Raw genomic sequence first — 17736 nt, forward strand, 5'->3', positions numbered from 1 at the left:
ATGATGCTGCACTGCCGGTGGGAATCTGGAACACACTGCTTGAAAAAGGGTGGGAGAGGCGGGAACCCTCGCAACATTTTAAGAAGCATTTGGCTGAGCACTTGTAATCTTGTGTTTGGGAAGAACTCCTCTAATTTTGTTGGAAACAAAATCATGCTCTTTCCCAAATCTCGGGTTTTACATTTCCGGAGTACATCAGCAGCCGGGGTCGGGAGGTTGACACCGCCGCCGGATTTCTATCGGGGTTAGTGCCCGATTGGGAAGGGTACACACCTCACTTTAACCCCGGGGAATATACATCGTTGTGCCTCGCAGCTTGAATGACTCCACACGAACTTCTGCGCTGGTTATGGGGACCGAGATGATTTTCCGCAGCTTTGAATGGTATCTAATGATTCTCACTGAGATAAAGGCGAGGTGGGCAGCAACGGGACACCCACTCCCCCCAAAAAAGGGGGGGGGATGCTGAATCGACTGCCCGCTTATGCAGCATCCAAATCAGATCTTATTTATTTTAAATGCTGATTGGTTTAGTTCTTTCAGTATAAATCAGCTCGGACAGTTACTCCCCACTGGTTGGTGTATATAATAAAAGTGAAATGTCACATTTAAAGCTGCAGGCTCCTTGTTTTTTTTAAATGAGTCTCAATCGTTTCGCAGTTTGCCAGACAATTTGGTGTGGATTCCAGAAACGCTGACGAAAATCCATGTTTAAGAACCCCTTTTAATCGCTAGCTTGTCTTATCGTTTTACTAAAAAGATTGAGCGTCTGGTTTTCAAAGTCCTTTCAATCCTGCTTTTCGCGGTTAACTCTTTATTTACCAAGCTGATACGCTGATCAGATCTTAATTTGTCATGTTTAGCAAACAGTTTGACAATAACTCGGCTGTAGCCGGTTCCCATCCGCCCAATACCAGACCCCCCCCCCTCCCCCCTCCAACCTTTGATGGAAATGGAAACCGAGGGGAGCGGGGAGGCTGATATCTAAGTGCCATTAACTTACACAAGATGTTCAATGAAGCCATTACACTGAGAACTAGCAATCGCTTCCTGTGGTACCTGCACTTCCCAGCCATTCGCGGGCACTCAGCCCTATCACGTCTCACCATTGGCTATAAATGGTGTCGTTTTTTTTGAACAAGCCTCATTAAAACTCATCTTTGAAGCAACGATAGGCCAGATGTACTCCATCAGAGATCAGATATCTCAAAGAGATCTCTTCATACGTGGCCGGCTGGTTTAAACATACCGTATATAGTGGACAATGCCCTTTTAAGGGTTAAGGTGGTCGTGGGAGTCTTTTCATCAATTGGCTCTTTGTAATTCATCAGAGATTCAAATGTTTTTTTTTCCAGCAATCCAGCCCCAAAGACGTGGGGGCCCCTCCTCTGCAGTGCTGACGGAGTAATGATAGGTGTCAAATCCCGCATTTGAACTTGCAGCAATTTAGACTTTTGCTTCTTTCTCCCCTCCGGCTGAGAGCAGGCACTGGTGCCCAAAGATTAAACACTGTGCGCCGGGACAAGTGTTTAAAGAGTGACCGGGGAAGTGGAGTCCAGACTAGGGTCCACGCTCTAATCATTTCTCATTCATCGGCTGCTGCAGGACCTACTGCGACTTTTTGAGTGCGGGACTATAAATCACGTTTTAAAAGGACTTTCCTGTGCACCTCGACCTCTGAGAGGTAAAGTCGATTCAAAACAAAAGAGTAACCGTATTGTAACGGAATTGTAAGGCTGGGATCTGCGCATGGGGTAGAAGTGGGTGAAATTGCTGTAAAAGTTGAAATGGGGTTGACGGAGACTTTCGTGGGGGTGGGGTAGGCGGAGTGGGATGGGAGATAATGATTAAAAGGAGGATTGAGCAAAAGAGATGCGAGCAAGGAAAGAATAGAACGAAAATAATATAGGAGGCTGTGAGGAAATGAGGCCGACGGAGGAAAGAGACGGGGCAAGCACATGTTAGAAAACTGAGGAGATTCAATGAAAGCATGAAGGAGAGGAGTGATCGTATTGTGTGTGAATGCGATCGTGTCTGCAGGCTCTGAATGAGCGTGAGGGTGTGTGCGAGTGGGAGAATGTGCTGTGTGTGGAGACATGTATGTTCCGCGTCAGTATCTTGCGTGAATGTCTGGGCGACTATGTTGTATGAGTGAGAGCGTATGTGTGACTGTGTGGCGTGGATGCAAGTGTGCACGTTATGTGTGCGGTGTGAATATGCGCGCGCGAATGCCTGAGTGGATGTATGTTGCGGGTGTCTGCATGTTAAGCGGTGTGTGTCTATGTGGTTGAGTGTGTGTGAATTTAAGTTTGCATGCATGCATGTGGCGTGCGTGTGGTTGTGGTTTGCGGTGGGCGGACATGTGAGGTATTGTCCAGGGCACACTTAAACATTTGTAAAATAATGCGAAAATAAAAGGGCAAAGGAAGATAAATGAGGAAAAAAAGAGCGGTGATTGTGGAGTTTAAAGTTTCAATCCTAGCCCATTTCTTGTGCGGTCTGATAGAGGGGAAGGCGAGGACAGTTCCTCGATAGCATTGGTGTTCTGTTCAGAGTCATTCGGGGAGGCGGGAGGGAGGGGGGTGGGGGAGATTAATGCAAATTGCAATGTGATAAATGCAGGGAACTTCCAGTCCGGTAGAGAGTCTTTAGCAGAAGCTTTTCAGAGAGAGAGAGAAGAGGGAGAGTCACTGGAGCAAACGGACCCTTGCAGCAGCCAGCAAATGCTTTTGGTGATAGACAGAAACATCGCTTTCATTACTTCTCCATTGTTTACCTTGGATAAATCAAATCTCAGAAAGGCAGGCATGGGATGGGAGAATAAAACACTCCTTAATTCAGTACATTTCAATCACCTGTCCACTTGGTAAATGACAATGCATGTTCGGTGCGCACAGGCGGCTCCTGGTAACAACGGAAATTATAACGGAAAAAATTCCGTTTCAAATAAATCCATTTTGTTCAAGTCGGGTACGGTTGAATGGACAAAAGACTGTTGGGTAGATTTATTTGATCCCCCCGCACCTTAAATTTGAATGAAATATTGCCTACCAGAGCAGATTAAACGTGCGATTGCAGCTGGATACTGGGCTCGGTTTCAAGTTATACAATAAAACATTATTTAGTGTTATCTCGCGCGAAACTTTTCCAGACAGAACCTTTGCGTAAGGAGCAGGACACCGGGTTTAAAAAGGAAACATGACTCAGTTAGGAAAGTTATGGACCAAACCCAACTGAAAAATATTCAAATCTATGGATTGGGGGTTGGAAATTATATATTTTGACATATTGGGGGGGGGGGGGAAGGGGGGGGGCACACGATGCTCCCCAAATTTGCATTGATCTTCAGATGTCACTTGCGTATGCGTACAACATCTAAAAAATGTATTAAGTATCTGAACCGTGTCCTTAAAGCTCCTTAAAGCTGCCTCTCATTCTGTGGTACGTTGACTTTCTGGCATCTGGACAACACTGGAGGGGGCGAACGATCGGCGAGAAACGGGTAAAATACCCCATTGGAATGCAAATCAACATTAAAAGAGCACAGAACGGCCACCCATAGACATAGGACTTTCAGTAAGAAATCTGAGCGTTTGAGGGGCTCGTGAAAACGAAAAGTAATTTCTTTGTGTAACTAGAAGCCTCCCAAGATTCTTTCCCCGATGTTTCCATCGGTGCCATTCGTTGCATCAGTGCAGGGTTGACAGGAGCCCGGTGCTGTGTGTGACTCTTAATAAGTCGCCTCTCAGGCTGTGGCTGGGAGCTGCTTGGGGGGCGGGTTCTGGTGGGTTGTGGCGCCCCCTCATGGACAACCCGGCACCCGCACTGTGGAAATTAATATACATCCATGCATGGCTTTAAAAAAATCATAGGAATTATCAATTGTGCTTTTTCTCCATTTGAAAGATTTTACATCCATCAAAATATAGAAAAGAAGACGCAGCGGTCCGGTCACAGATTTGTCCAGCACCTCGGCGCGACGGGATAACTTCGTTTTCCTGATTTTAAAGCGATTTTAAACGAAATATTCTATTGTCAAGTCTAAAAGTGACACATGTTAGAGAAGTGAGAGTAACTCCGAGGATGGGAAATAAACGGACTAAACAAAAAAAACTCATGTCACACAGCCTAGCTTTGGGAGGGGGGCTTTGGGAGGAGAGGGGGCTTGGGGAGGCGAGAAGCCTTTGGGAAGGGCTTGGGGAGGGGCTTTGGGAGGCGAGAAAGCTTTGGGAAGAGGGGGCTTTGGGAGGCGAGAAGGCTTTGGGAGGGGAGGGCTTTGGGAAGGGAGGGCGGAGGGGACTTTGGAATAGAGGGGACATTGGGAGGGTGGGAGGCTTGGGGAGGTGAGGAGCCTTTGAGACGGAGCTTTGGGAAGGGGAGGTGAAGCTTTGGGAAGGAAGCGGAAGGCGGGGAAGGGCTTTGAGATGGAGGGGACTTTGGAAGGGGAGGAGGGTTTTGGGTAGGGAAGGGGCTTGGGGAAGGGACGGGACTTTGGGAGAGGAGGCGGCTTGGAGTGGGGAGGGGCTTTGGGAGTGGAGGTGGGGCTTTGGGAGGGAAGGGAAGGTAGAGGGAGGACTTTGAAATGGAGGGGGCTTTGAGATGGAGGGGTCTTTGGGTGGGGAGGGGATTTTGTTGGCGAAGGTGGGGTTTTGAGAGGGGAGGGGTCTTGGGGAGGAGAGGGAAGGCCGGGGTGGGTACTTTGGGAGGGGGTGGAGGGGAATGAATCAAATGTATTTGACCGTTACAAAATCTTTGATCTAAAGGAGCTGAGCGCATGCCGGAACCATGTGTGATTGAATTGAGCTTCCCATGTTCCGCTTTCTTAAACAGATCTTCTCATCAATGTTCAAAGTGATACCCGCGCCCAAAATCACTGATGTACACTACCCCCTCCCCCGCCTGGTGCTTTCTTCCAAAAAGGAAGCGACAGCGCCGGCCCCGGGTGATACATCACACACACCGCGGTGTCTCATCGATAACATTTCAATCAATTGTGTCTGTCCCAGGCAGCGAATGCGGTTGGCAACGCCAAACATTTGATGAAGAAGCTGGTGGCGCAACCCAGTGGACCTCCCTCCCTCCCCATCTACAAAAGAACAGGAGAGCTGGGTCTGGGACAGGCGTGTAATCGCCTTTTTGGCGGTGACTGAGGAAGAAAAGAGTCAGAAATCCCAACATTGGTTTCGGGATCTGGTTTCAGGTAAGTGATTGCAGATTTCATCGTAACAAAGCCCAGCTGTTAACCCGGCAGAACGTGTAACTCACTATTCAATGCAGAGTTCAATACACTCTGCACGGGGGCAAGCTTTTGTAATTGTACATGAACATGTACAGTGTCTGCCTTGTGTTCCATTTAGCACACTGTATATCGGCCCAGCAGAGTGGCAGCCTTGGCTTCAGATGTTGCCACAAACCACAAGTGATGGCTTAAAGCAAATTCTACCTGTGTTATTTTACATATTGTTAATGTTCATGGTGGGGTTAAGTTTGTTTTGATTTCAACAGAATTTACTCGTTTTATTGAACTTCCATAATCAAATCACACGATCTTGATCTTACACCATGTGAGTTGAAGTGAAGTGCCAATTCCACGAAGTAACATTAACTGCAGTAATGCCAGGTTTTATTTCAGTACACATGTGCATACTTGATACACATATCATTTTAGAAATAATGCCATCTATTCACATCCGTGGGCTGCCACCGTGATGTGGCACTCCTGCCATCCCTTGAGTTGTGCCACCGGGCACTCCTTGCACCTGGTAAGGCCACCCACAGTGCAAGGTGAGGGGGAGGTGCCAGACAACGTGCGGTCCAAAAGGTCCTCGACGCAGAACAAGGGAAGGAAGACTACTGTGCCTGTCAGCATTTGTGAAGGGGGGAAAATGCTGCAACAACAAGGTGGTCCCTGTCATGGGGAGTCAATAAAATCTGCCCGTCAGCCTATCAAGAGTTTGCCAACAGTGAGGGCATCCCAGGGTTAAACAAAGTCATGCGCAGGTCGACAACAATTTTTTTCTCTAATCATGAATATTGAAATTGACAGTGATCAGCAGATATGCAGAAGCTGAAAGACCAGTAGCTGCGGGATTGATACTTCCTTGCCTGTGTTTTGGCACAGAATTAGTTCGGGTTAGGGTAGCCAATAGCTAATGCTGGTAGGATGTGTGAGCATATGGATTTCTGTTACAATAATATGATGACCTACAGTAGGAATATCACTATATACTTTATATTTGCTGGATGCCAGCCAGTGCTGGGCACCAGTGATTGGGTAGTGCCCATTGACATGAGTAAAGACCACAGATGTGTAATGAAAATGTTATTAATTGGCTTCTTGTTCTCAGCCAATGCAGATGGCAATGTCCCAGCTTCCATTTTTAAAACAGAAAAGGTTGATGGAAATCAATTCCATTGGTTCCCAAATGCTTCTGTGCTCGCCTGTCACTATTATTTCATTTATAATAATCTTTATTGTCACAAGTAGGCTTACATTAACACTGCAATGAAGTTGCTGTGAAAAGCCCCAAGTCGCCACCTTCCGGCGCCTTTTCGGATACATAGAAGGAGAATTCAGAATGTCCAATTCACCGAACAGCACGTCTTTCAGGATTTGTGGGAGGAAACCGGAGCACCCGGAGGAAACACACGCAGACACTTGGAAAGAACGTGCAGACTCCACACAGACAGTGACCCAAGCCAGGAATTGAACCTGGGACCCTGGAGCTGCGAAGCAACAGTGCTGTCCACTGTGCTACGGTGCTGCCCATATTTCAATATTATGATCTAGGAGATACAAGAAAACATGATCCCACTGTCCTCCCATCTTTCCCACGTGGTGACGAATCTAGATTATGATCCAGTTTAATAGAATTTAACTTCTGAATCCTTTCCTCAGTCAATGCTAACACACACAACGTTGTTTAATGCATCCTAGACTGTTGCGAAGCCTCAGGAGTTCCAAGCTATTTTTCCAATTGCTCATTTTGAAAACTTACGCTTCCTCTTTTCTTCCCTTTAGTTTTAAACATATAGACTCTAGACTCATGCTTTGATATAATTCCTTAGATGCTGGATGACCTCGCATCAGAGTGGCCATTCTTCACATGGATTTAAGATGGCAAGCATCGGCAAGCTGTTTGACTGACCCCTGGCCCAATTTGTCCCTCTCCGACATTTGGGATCCAGCTGGGATCACCTGAAAACCATCAGTATCAGGTGTCTTGTTGATTTTTCCCCTTTATCAGCATCTGAAGCCAATTTCTAGCCTTGGTTAACTGATCACATACCAAAAAATTGTACCCGTGGTACTACTGTCTGTATGGCACAATATCTGTGTCAACCCACTGGTTCCCTTGCATTCTCAGCTATGAATAGAGGCACATGTACCTCGCCTTAGTAAAGAATAGGAGTATTCAGAAATTCCTCCGCTCAAGATAGACTACCATTTCAAGCTCTTGATACAGTAATCTGTAAAGGCCTGGCTAACTAATGTGGCATCAGAAACACCCCACTACATTATGTTTTTCTTTGCATGTCACTTTGATCGAAAGCCAGCATAGCCTAATGGCTGAGTTTGTCAAGGTGCCACCTAGCGTAGTTGCATCTACCTGGAAGTGACCAAGGGCAAATCATCTTCACAAACTCTATGCCAACATAGAGGCAGAAGTGAAATAATGCCATCTGTTGCAAGGGCAGCTGCAGCTCAGATGGAGCATAAACTTGGTCCAACCATTGAAGCTAACTGTCAGAAACAGTCTCCAATCTCTCTTCACTTTTCTTCCAGACATACACAACTTTTGAACTAGAAGACTAGTGTCCTGGAGTGGAAAACAGGGCTACCCTCCTTGCAATCACTTCATGCCACAACAGCCTCACTTCAGGAGCAATCAAAGAGAGAGAGTTGAGTGCTGGGCTACTTGTGCTATTTATCTATTGACCCATGCATTCACATTGGGTACCTTGCTCTTCACCTTTCCTTGCTATTTCTTAGCCATGTTTCTCTTCAGCTTTCCAATGAGTTGAGATATCTTTGGAACCTTTCCCAAACTGCTAACTCTAAGTTCCCATTTCTGATGCTTCCTTTTGATGGTCCGTAACCTTTACCTGTACGCAATCTTCTTTCCTCCTACCAGCGTACTCCCGAACATATCCATATCTGTATCTTGAACTTCAAAATTGTGCATTTGGGATGACCCATGTACATTGAGTGCTATAATGACATAAATTAGAACCTTTTCTCAACCATTGAATAATTGGTTTATACCAGTAAATGAAAGCCTTTGCTAGTAAATGTTGGGAGGTAGTTTGATTGTGGAGTTTATTGCAACTCTGCTTGACAACAATGTTTGCACTTTTCATTAGGGTCGTGTGGGAAAATGTGAGGAGCAGGAACCATGTACAACCCCTGCCACTTCCATGCCCCATTCCCTAGCTTTAGGTATAATAAAACAAACTATTCACCATCAGTGCCACAGCTGACGTCATCCAGCACAGAATGGGGAGCAAATAAAGGATCTTTCTGACTTGTATGGATCAGTATTGAACATACAAAATTGACAGGTGGGAAAAGACCAGCTGGGTCATCAAACCTTTCCCCATACGACTTGATGTCTGTAACATAACTTTGGTGCCATCTGTCAATTTACTGACTATACTCCCATTCCCACCACCCATTTCATTAATAAGAACAGGGCACCTCAAATCCGTGGGGGACACCAACATTTAAAAAAAAATGTTTCTTAATTGTGTTTTTGAACAAGGTATATTTGCCATTATGTACACAGGATATGATATATATATATAGCTATATAGAAGAAGAGACGGGCACACACACACAAATCACAAAGGGAAAGAAAAAAAAGAAGAAGAAAAAAAGGTAACAATACGAGAGAAATACAAAATCAATTATTTACACACATAAGTAGGCATCTGTTTGTGGGGTTGGGGGGGGGGGGGGGGGCGGAGACCGGGGGGGGGGGGTGCAGATATACATTTGGGTGCCGGAGAGACAATTACGGAGGGCAATATTCGAATGGGTCTGGTGCTAGTGTTGCCCCTTGCTTCTCCTGGACGGATTTCGTTGCCGTTGTCGTCTCGTGCTCACTTCCGCTTCAGCCGGCCTTCCCGTCCTTCGCCTGTATTCTCCTTTTTCTCTGTTCCTGTGGATGCCACGTTTGTTCACGTTTCCCTGCCTCTGCCCCCCCCCCCTCCCCCCCCCCCTCCCCCCCCCCCCGGCTCTCCTCTATTGTTCCCTGTCTCTTCCCTCTTCCCCCCCCTCTCCCGGTCCTCCGCCCCCTCCCCGTGGTTCGCCTTTCCTTCCTCTTATATTTAGCAGTCCCCCTCTCTCCCTCTCCCGGTCTATCTCTCCCTCTCATGCTTTGGCTACTTTCCCCTGGTTCTTGGCTACCTGGCTATTCTTCTGCTTGTTTGTTGGCCACACCCAGGTCCCGGAATAATTGGGTGAATGGGTCCCTCGTTCTGTGGAAGCCATCGTCTGATCCTCGGATGATGAATTTGATTTTCTCCATTTGGAGAGATTCCGAGAGGTCGGACGGCCAGTTTGCAGCTTTGGGTGGTGCTGCTGACCGCCAGCCGAACAGGATTCTACGGCGGGCAATCAGGGAGTCAAAGGCAAGGGCATCTGCCCACCTCCCCAGGAATAGATCTGGCTGGTCTGAAACCCTGAAGACCACCACTTTTGGGCATGGCTCCACCCTCACCCCCACCACTTTCGACATTGCCTCGAAGAAGGCTGTCCAGTACTCCACAAATCTGGGGCAAGACCAGAACATGTGGGCGTGGTTGGCCGGGCCTCCTTGGCACCGTTCACATCTATCCTCCACCTCCGGGAAGAACCTACTCATATGGATTCTTGTTAAGTGGGCTCTATGTACCACTTTGAGTTGCGTCAGGCTGAGCCTTGGAGGTGGAGTTGACCTTGTGCAGTGCTTCGCTCCAGAGTCCCCACCCTATTTCGATCCCCAGGTCCTCCCATTTCCTTCTTGTTGCGTCCAGTACGGTGTCGGCCCCTTCTACCAGTTGGTCATACATGTCGCTATAGTTTCCTTTCTCTGGTATGCTTGCGTCCAGTAACTCTTCCAGTAATATCTGTCATGGCGGTTGTGGGTATGTCCTTGTCTCCTTTCGTAGGAAGTTTTTGAGTTGCAGGTACCTCAGCTCGTTCCCCCTGGCTAGCTGGAATTTCTCTGTCAGTTCGTCCATTGTTGCGATCCTGCCGTCCGTGTATAGATCCCTGACTGTCAGTGTCCTTCTGTCCTGTCCCCATCTTTTGAAGGTGGCGTCAGTCCGCGCTGGTGTGAACCTATGGTTGTTGCAGATGTGAGCTTTGTCCGATATTTTGGTCAGGCCAAATTGCTGCCGTAGTTGGTTCCAGGACTGGAGGGTGGCTATCACCACTGGGCTGCTGGAGTGTTTTTTGAGTGGGGATGGGAGTGCCGCCCTGGCGAGGGCCCGAAGGGAGGTCCCCCTGCGGGAGGCCTCCTCTGCGCGCACCCATTCGGCTTCTGGCTCCTTGATCCATCCCCTTATTCGCTCGGCCGTCGCCGCCCAGTGATAGTTTTGTAGGTTTGGGAGGGCTAGCCCTCCCCTTAATTTTGTTTTCTGTAAGACCTTCTTTGAGATCCTAGCATTCCTCCCCCCCCCCCATACGACCGCCATGATTAGTTTATCCAGTGCTTTGAAAAATGCCTTGGGGATGTAGATCGGGATGGATCTGAATAGGAAGAGGTACCTGGGCAGCACGTTCATTTTCATCGTCTGGACTCTCCCCGCGAGGGAGAGTGGGAGTATGTTCCATCTTTGCAGGTCCTTTTTTACTTCCTGTGTCAGACTGGTGAGATTCCATTTGTGGATCCCTTTCCAGTCATGGGCTATTTGGATCCCCAGGTATCGGAATTTGTGTCGGGCTTGTTTAAACGGCAGTCCCGTTAGGGCTGCCCCACCTACTTGTGGGTGTACCGGGAAGATCTCGCTTTTGCTCATGTTGAGTTTGTAGCCCGAAAAGGCACCAAACTCTTTCAGGAGCACGATGATTCTGTCCATGCTGCTCTGTGGGTCCGAAATGTAGAGGAGCGGTCATCTGCATAGAGTGAGACTCTGTGCTCTCTGCCGCCCCTTTGGATCCCACTCCAGTTTTTGCTGCTCTGAGCTCAATTGCTAGTGGCTCGATCGCTAGAGTGAACAGCAGCGGGGACAGTGGGCATCCTTGCCTGGTGCCCCTGTGCAGCTGGAAGTATCGGGAGTTGGTGCTGTTCGTCCGTACGCTCACCATGGGAGCGTTGTGTACCCAGGAGGTGAACCCTGTTCCAAGCCCAAACCGCTCCAGTACCTCTGAGGTATTTCCATTCGACTCTGTCGAAGGGCTTTTCTGCATCTAGGTAGACGATCACCTCTGGTGTTCTCTCCCCGGATGGGGTCATTATCACGTTCAGCAGGCACCTAATGTTTGAAGTAAGCTGTCTACCTTTGACAAAGCCCGTCTGGTCCTCTGCGACCACCTCTGGCATGTAGTCTTCTAGCCTTTTGGCTAGAATCTTGGGCCAGTATTTTGGCACCTGCGTTCAGCAGTAAGATGGGTCTGTATGACCCACATTCCGTTGGGTCTTTGTCTTTCTTACGTATCAGCGAGATTGAGGCCTGTGCTAGCGTGGGTGGCAGTGTGCCCTTAGCCAGCGAGTCTGTGAACATCTCCCGCAGGTGCTGGGCCAGTTCTGTCGCAAATGTTTTGTAGAAGTCCGCCAGGAACCCATCTGGTCCCGGCGCCTTCCCCGCCTGCATGGAGCTAATGCTGTCCATGATCTCTCCCAGTGCTAGTGATGCTTCCATGCCCCGTTTTCTGCCCTCCCCCACGACTGGTATGTCCAGTCCATCAAGGAACCATTTCATCCAGGACTCCCCACTTGGGGGCTCTCAGGTGTACAGCCCTTGGTCGAAGGCCCTGAAGGCTTTGTTGATCTTTTCTGGTTCTGTTTCTAATGTGCCTCTAGTACCCCTGATTTGTGCAATTTCTCTGGTGGCTGCCTGCTTTCTCAGCTGGTGTGCCAGCAGGCGGCTGACTTTGTCTCCGTGTTCGTATAGGGTCCCACGTGACTGGCGGAGTTGATGCACTGCTTTCCTGGTGGAGAGCAGATCAAAGTTCCTTTGTAATTCTTTCCTCTCTGCCAGGAGCTCTACGGCCGGGGCCTCGGAGTATTTATGGTCTACCTCCAGTATGGAGTCGACCAGCTGCTGCCTAGCCGCCCTTTCCTCCCTATCTCTTCGCGCTTTGAAAGCAATGATTTCCCCTCTTAGCACGGCCTTTAGCGCTTCCCAGAACGGGGAGGGTGAGACCTCCCCGTTCTGGTTGTTCTCCGTGTATTCTGCTATGGCCCACAATATCTTTTCGTTGAAGGCCTTGTCAGCTAGTAGGGCGACGTCCAACCTCCATGTGGGGTGTTGGGCCCTGCCCGTTTCCAGCCTCATGTCCATGTAGTGTGGAGCGTGGTCTGATATCACAATTGCGGAGTATTCCACTTTGTCCCTCCCCGGAAGCACAGTTTTCCCCACCACAAAGAAGTCAATTCTGGTGTATACGTTGTGTACTGGGGAGAAGAAGGAAAACTCCTTTTCCCCTGGGTGGGTGAACCTCCAGGGGCCCACTGCTCCCATCTGTTCCATAAAGTGACCGAGTTCCCTTGCCATGCTTGAGGTTTTCCCCGTCTTGGGGTTTGATCTGTCAGTCGTTGGAACCTGTACACAGTTGAAGTCCCCCCCATAATTAGCCGGTGTGTCGCTATGTCAGGGATTTCTGCCATGGTCTTCTTGATGAAGCTCGTGTCGTCCCAGTTGGGCGCGTACATGTTAACTAGTACTACCGGTGCCCCATCCAGGGCCCCGCTGACCATGACGTAATGCCCCCCTGGGTCCGTAACCGTCTTTGTCGCCCTAAACATCGTCCATTTGCTGATCAGTATTGCCACCTCCCTGGCCCTCGTCCCGTAACAGGAATGGTAGGTTTGTCCCACCCAGCCCTTTCTTACCCGCAGTCTGTCCTGCTCTCTCAGGTGCGTCTCTTGGAGGAAGATTATGTCTGCCTTCATGTTTCTTAGGTGGGTGAGGACTCTGGATCTTTTCACTGGGCCGTTGAGCTCCCTTACGTTCCAGGTGACTATCCTGGTGGGAGGCCTCTGTCCCCTCGCTCCTGTGGGATTAACCATATTTACCTGGTGGATGCGCCCCTGCCTCCCGGGGTTCCCCTTTGTTAGGGGGCCGTCCAGGATGGCCGCTGTCACTGCTCTCGCCATGCGGTAGGGCCACTGCGCTCCGGGGTTTCTCTTCGCCCGGGGGGCACCCAACATGGCCGCCCGCTGTGCGACTGCCATGCGGGTAGCCCCCTGCACTCTGGGGTCTCCCTTCGCCCAGAGGCCGTACTGGGTGGATACTTGCAGCGATTCCTTGTTCCGAGCCCTTGGTTGTGGCACTTTATAGCTCTATTGCTGTTCCTTTTCTAGTATTGTTTGTCCCTCCGTCCCTGTGTCCCCCATCCCCACCCCCGGTCCCTCCCTTCCTGTGCCTCCCCCCACCCCCCACCCCGGTCCCTCACTTTCCTGCCCTTTTCTCCCCCTCCCCCGTATATTCCTCCTCTGTTCCTCTTTCCCCTGTTCCTATCCCTGTTTGCTCTCCCCCCTCTGTTGAGTGCCCCCCCCCCCCTTCTGTCTGGCACCAACCCCCTGTTGGGGGCACACTGCGGCCCTGCTTTGTTGCATGTCCCCGGTGCTAGCTTTCTTGCTAGTGCGGTGACCCCCCTCTCGGGAATTACTGTCTCGCTTCTCCCTTGCCCAGTGAGATACCCTCAATTACGACTCAGGAGAGAAGATTGATAATTCAAAGGCTTTAATTACCAGAGAACCAGACAGCTGCCGAGAAGTGTGCTCACTGCACGCTGCCCACTGAACGTAACCTTATATACAGTTCCGTGGGGGCGGAGCCGGAGGCGGAGTCCCCCAGGGTTCCAAACCCGGTCTTAAAGGGGCCTACGCATTAAAGGTACATGTGTATACAGATATCATTCATCACACCCAGCCTCTGCCTTATTCTGCCCGTTCTTCCCCCATCCTACCCTGCGCTCCCCTCGCTTGCTCTCCCTTCTCCGCTGCTCTTGTTCACTCGTGCTGGGGCCTGGTCTCCCACCTGTGACGGTCCCTTGGGTAATGGTTTGCTTTTTGTTCAGCGTGCGTTCGCCATGGTGGGGGTGGGGGCAGGGGGGCCTGGCGTTGCCTCACCCCTCCTCCCCCTCCGCCAGCGGGTTGTTGCCCCTTGCCAGGGGCCGCGTATTTCTACCCTCACTATTGGTTTTCCAGCCCGTGTTCCTCGATAAACTTGTTTGCTTTGGCGGGGGCTGTGAAGAAATACTCTCTTCCTTGGTATGTGACCCAGAGTTTCGCTGGGTACAGCATACCAAAACGAACATTGTTTTTGTGAAGAGCTGCTTTCACTCTATTGAATTCAGCCCGTCTCCTGGCGAGGTCTGCCCCAATGTCCTTGTAAACTCTAATGGAGTGTCCTTCCCATTTCCAAGTTCTGTTTTGCCTGGCCCAGCGCAGGATTGTTTCCCTGTCTTGGTCGGACCGGTGCAGTTTAGCTATAACTGCCCTCGGGTGGTCCCCTGCCCTGGGCTTCGGGTGCAGTGACCGGTGTGCTCTGTCCATTTCAGGTGGGTTGGGGAAAGTTTCCCTCCCCACTAATTTGTCCAGCATCTCGGCCACGTAGGCCGTGGGGTTTCTACCCTCGATCCCCTCTGGTAGGTCCACTATCCTGACATTTTGTCTACTTGAGCAGTTTTCCTGATCGTCCACCCTGCCCTTCAGGCTCCCCTGCGTTGTGCCCAGTCTCGCCACCTCTTTCTCCAGGGCCGTGATCCGGTCGCTCATGTCAGTCATGGCTTTTTCCAGCTCCTTAATGGTCGCCTCTTGGGTTTCCAGTTTCTCCTCTTGGCCTTCCAGTTCCTTCTCTGCTCTGCCCAGGCGAGCTGCACCTCCACCAGGGCCTTGGCCATTGCTGCCTGTACTGCAGCCTCTATGTCTGCTCTGGTCCCTGCCTTGTTTTCCTGCTGATATTCCCTCAGTACCTCAGCAAAGACTGCCTTCCAGTTCCAGTTCCCCTCTGGCCCAGGGGGGAAATACTCCTGTCTGACCAGTTCTTTTTGTTGTGGCAAGGCTTCTGTTCCCCCGCTTCGTGCGCCGATTAACTCGTCTGAACGGGCTTGCGTATTGCCCCGTTTTCTTTTGGTGCCCTTTCTCCCTCTGCTTTGGCTCCCTTCTGGCAATTTTTTTCTCTCCTTTTTCTTTCTTTTTCCCCTCCCCCCCCCCCCCCCCCCCACCGTCTAAAAAGACCCCCCCCCCCCCACCGTCTAAAAAGACCCTTTTCAGGTAAGTTTTTTTCTCAAAGTGGAAAAAAAAGAAATGTTCTCTCCCTTTAAATGTTTTCTTTTCAAAGTTTTTTTTTGGAAACAGGGGAAGTTCTTCTTTTCTGTTTCTCCTCCTCACTCACCCACGGTCCAGAGAGAGAGAGAGAGAGAGGCTTATAGTCGGGCTGCGAGTACCCCTTTGTTCCCCCGCCTGCCTCGTGGTGGTTGCCGCCGGGGGGTGGGTGTTCGCAGGTTGTTCCTGCTGGCTCGGCCCCACTTCGATGCCGCTACTCCCCGGCCGTCCACGTTCTGCTGGGCGGGAGGGGGGCTCGGTCGGGTCGACTCGCAGGCCCGCACTCCGATGCGCTAGCTCCGTTCGGGGTTTCGCCACCCTCCCCGTCCGCTTCCAAGTCTCCGGCTCCTCTCTCTCCTTTCCTCCCACACGCCACAGCTTACCAGTCTGGTCCCTTGCGGCCTCTTCTCTTTTTTTCCCCCCCTGTTCGTACCTCCGGGTGAGTGCTGCGTGGGTCCTTTCTTTTTTTTTCTCCTCTCCGTTTCTTTTAAGTGCACAAAAAATAAAAACCTGGACAAAACGAGCAAAAAAAACAAAAAACAAGAAAAGCAAGAGAACCCCCACCCCGAGAACCTAGTTCTTTAGCGGGAGCTGCCCCGTGCAGACCTTGCCCCTACAGAGCCCTACCGGAAGTCGGGGACACCAAAATCAATGGTCCTCAAAGGTTCTTATGAAATGTTTAGAGCACAACCTGTCATGCAATGATCTCTTAAGTTCCCATCTATTTTTCACACAATAACCTATTTCAGTTCCCTGGTTCTAATGTGTACCATTTTTTGAATACAGGAGCTATATGAGCTAGCTACCAGTGGAAGGGAACTCAACCTGACCCAATTGAAGTACTGAATGTATATGCAAAATCCCCAATCAATTGTGGTATTTTAAAAATTCATTAAATGGATGAGAACGTCGCTAGCTGGGCCAGCATTTATTGCCCATCATCAATTTCACTTGGCTTGCCCAGCCATTTCAGAGGGCATTTTTAAGAGTCAACCACATTGTTCTGGGTCTGGAGTCATATGTACGCCAGATCGAGTAAGGATGGCAGATTTCCTGCCCTTTGGGATATTAGTGAACTAGATGGGTTTTTACGACAAGAGACAATTGCAGATTTAAAAAAAATGTAATTTAAATTTCACCATCTGCCATGGTGGCATTTGGACCTGGATCCGCTGAGCATTACCTGGGTCTCTGGATTGCTAATCCAGTGGTAATACCACTAAACAACTGCCTCCCCTATATGTCAGATATCGCAATGCATTCACATGCTGAGTTGTTTAAACAGCTCTGCTTTGTAGTTTTTAGTTGTCCAGCAAAGCATGGAAGCTACTAATATTCCAATTTTTAATGTCTTTAAAAACTGTGCTTAAAACGAATCCCCAATTTATTTACACTTTATTTATCTTGGTGATATCATCCAAATGTATAGCATTGGTTTTCGCATGTACACAGGTGACACCCAGCTCCAACTCATCACCACCTCTCTCGATTCCTCCATTGTTGCTAAATGACCAGACTGCTTATCCAACATTCTCTACTGAATGAACAGAAATGTCCTCCATTTAAATAATAGGGAGACTGAAGTCATTGTTTTTGGTTCCTGCTCCAAACATAATTCCCTAATTGCTGACTCCATCCCGCTCCCTGACAACAATTATGTGATTAAACCAGTCTGCTCACACCCTTGGTATCACATCTGATTCCAAGAATAACCTTTGACCTCATATTCGTGCCATCATATTTCCACTTCCATAACATCGCCTGACTTTGCCTCCATCTCAGCTCATCTGCTGCTGAAGTCCTCACTCTTGCCTTTTGACTTCTAGACTTGACTATTCCAATGTGCTCCTAGCTGTTCTGGATGATCTTTCCCATTCCAACCTCCATAAACTCTGTTGACTAAACCATCAGTGGAGGACGGTTAAATCCATCGCCGAATAATTAGAGCTCGGTCATTTAGGAGTAAAATCGGAATCATCATGTCCCACACAATGTAGAGTTCAGATTTGGGACTCTCCCTGAAAAGGCAGGAACCATTGAACCTTTCAAGCCTGAGATTGCTAAAATGTCTAAGATGAGGGTGTCAAGAGATACCAAGCAAAGGCAGGTAAATGTGGTTGAAGTAATTGAATTTAATTGAATAGTAGAATTGGCTGAGGGGCTGAATAGCCTACTCCTAAACCAAATACCTTTCTTAGAATGTTGACTCTTTGCTGGGGTATAATCCGCATGGACCAGTCACCCTTCCATATTTTAC

At 49.3% G+C, this 17736-nt stretch overlaps 1 protein-coding gene across 3 annotated transcripts in view; it reads left to right on the forward strand.

Moving 5' to 3' along the window:
* Window positions 1–1163: 1163 nt before the first annotated feature.
* Window positions 1164–17736, forward strand: part of LOC140429353 (uncharacterized) — a 272337-nt gene continuing 255764 nt past the window's right edge. For all 3 annotated transcript variants that reach the window (XM_072516214.1, XM_072516215.1, XM_072516216.1), the window contains exons 1-2: window positions 1164–1684; window positions 5007–5200. The gene's annotated coding sequence lies outside the window, so the exon portion shown is untranslated. The remainder of the gene's footprint in view (window positions 1685–5006; window positions 5201–17736) is intronic.

The sequence above is a fragment of the Scyliorhinus torazame genome, chromosome 9 (genome assembly GCF_047496885.1).
Source record: "Scyliorhinus torazame isolate Kashiwa2021f chromosome 9, sScyTor2.1, whole genome shotgun sequence".
NCBI classification, from domain to species: domain Eukaryota; kingdom Metazoa; phylum Chordata; class Chondrichthyes; order Carcharhiniformes; family Scyliorhinidae; genus Scyliorhinus; species Scyliorhinus torazame.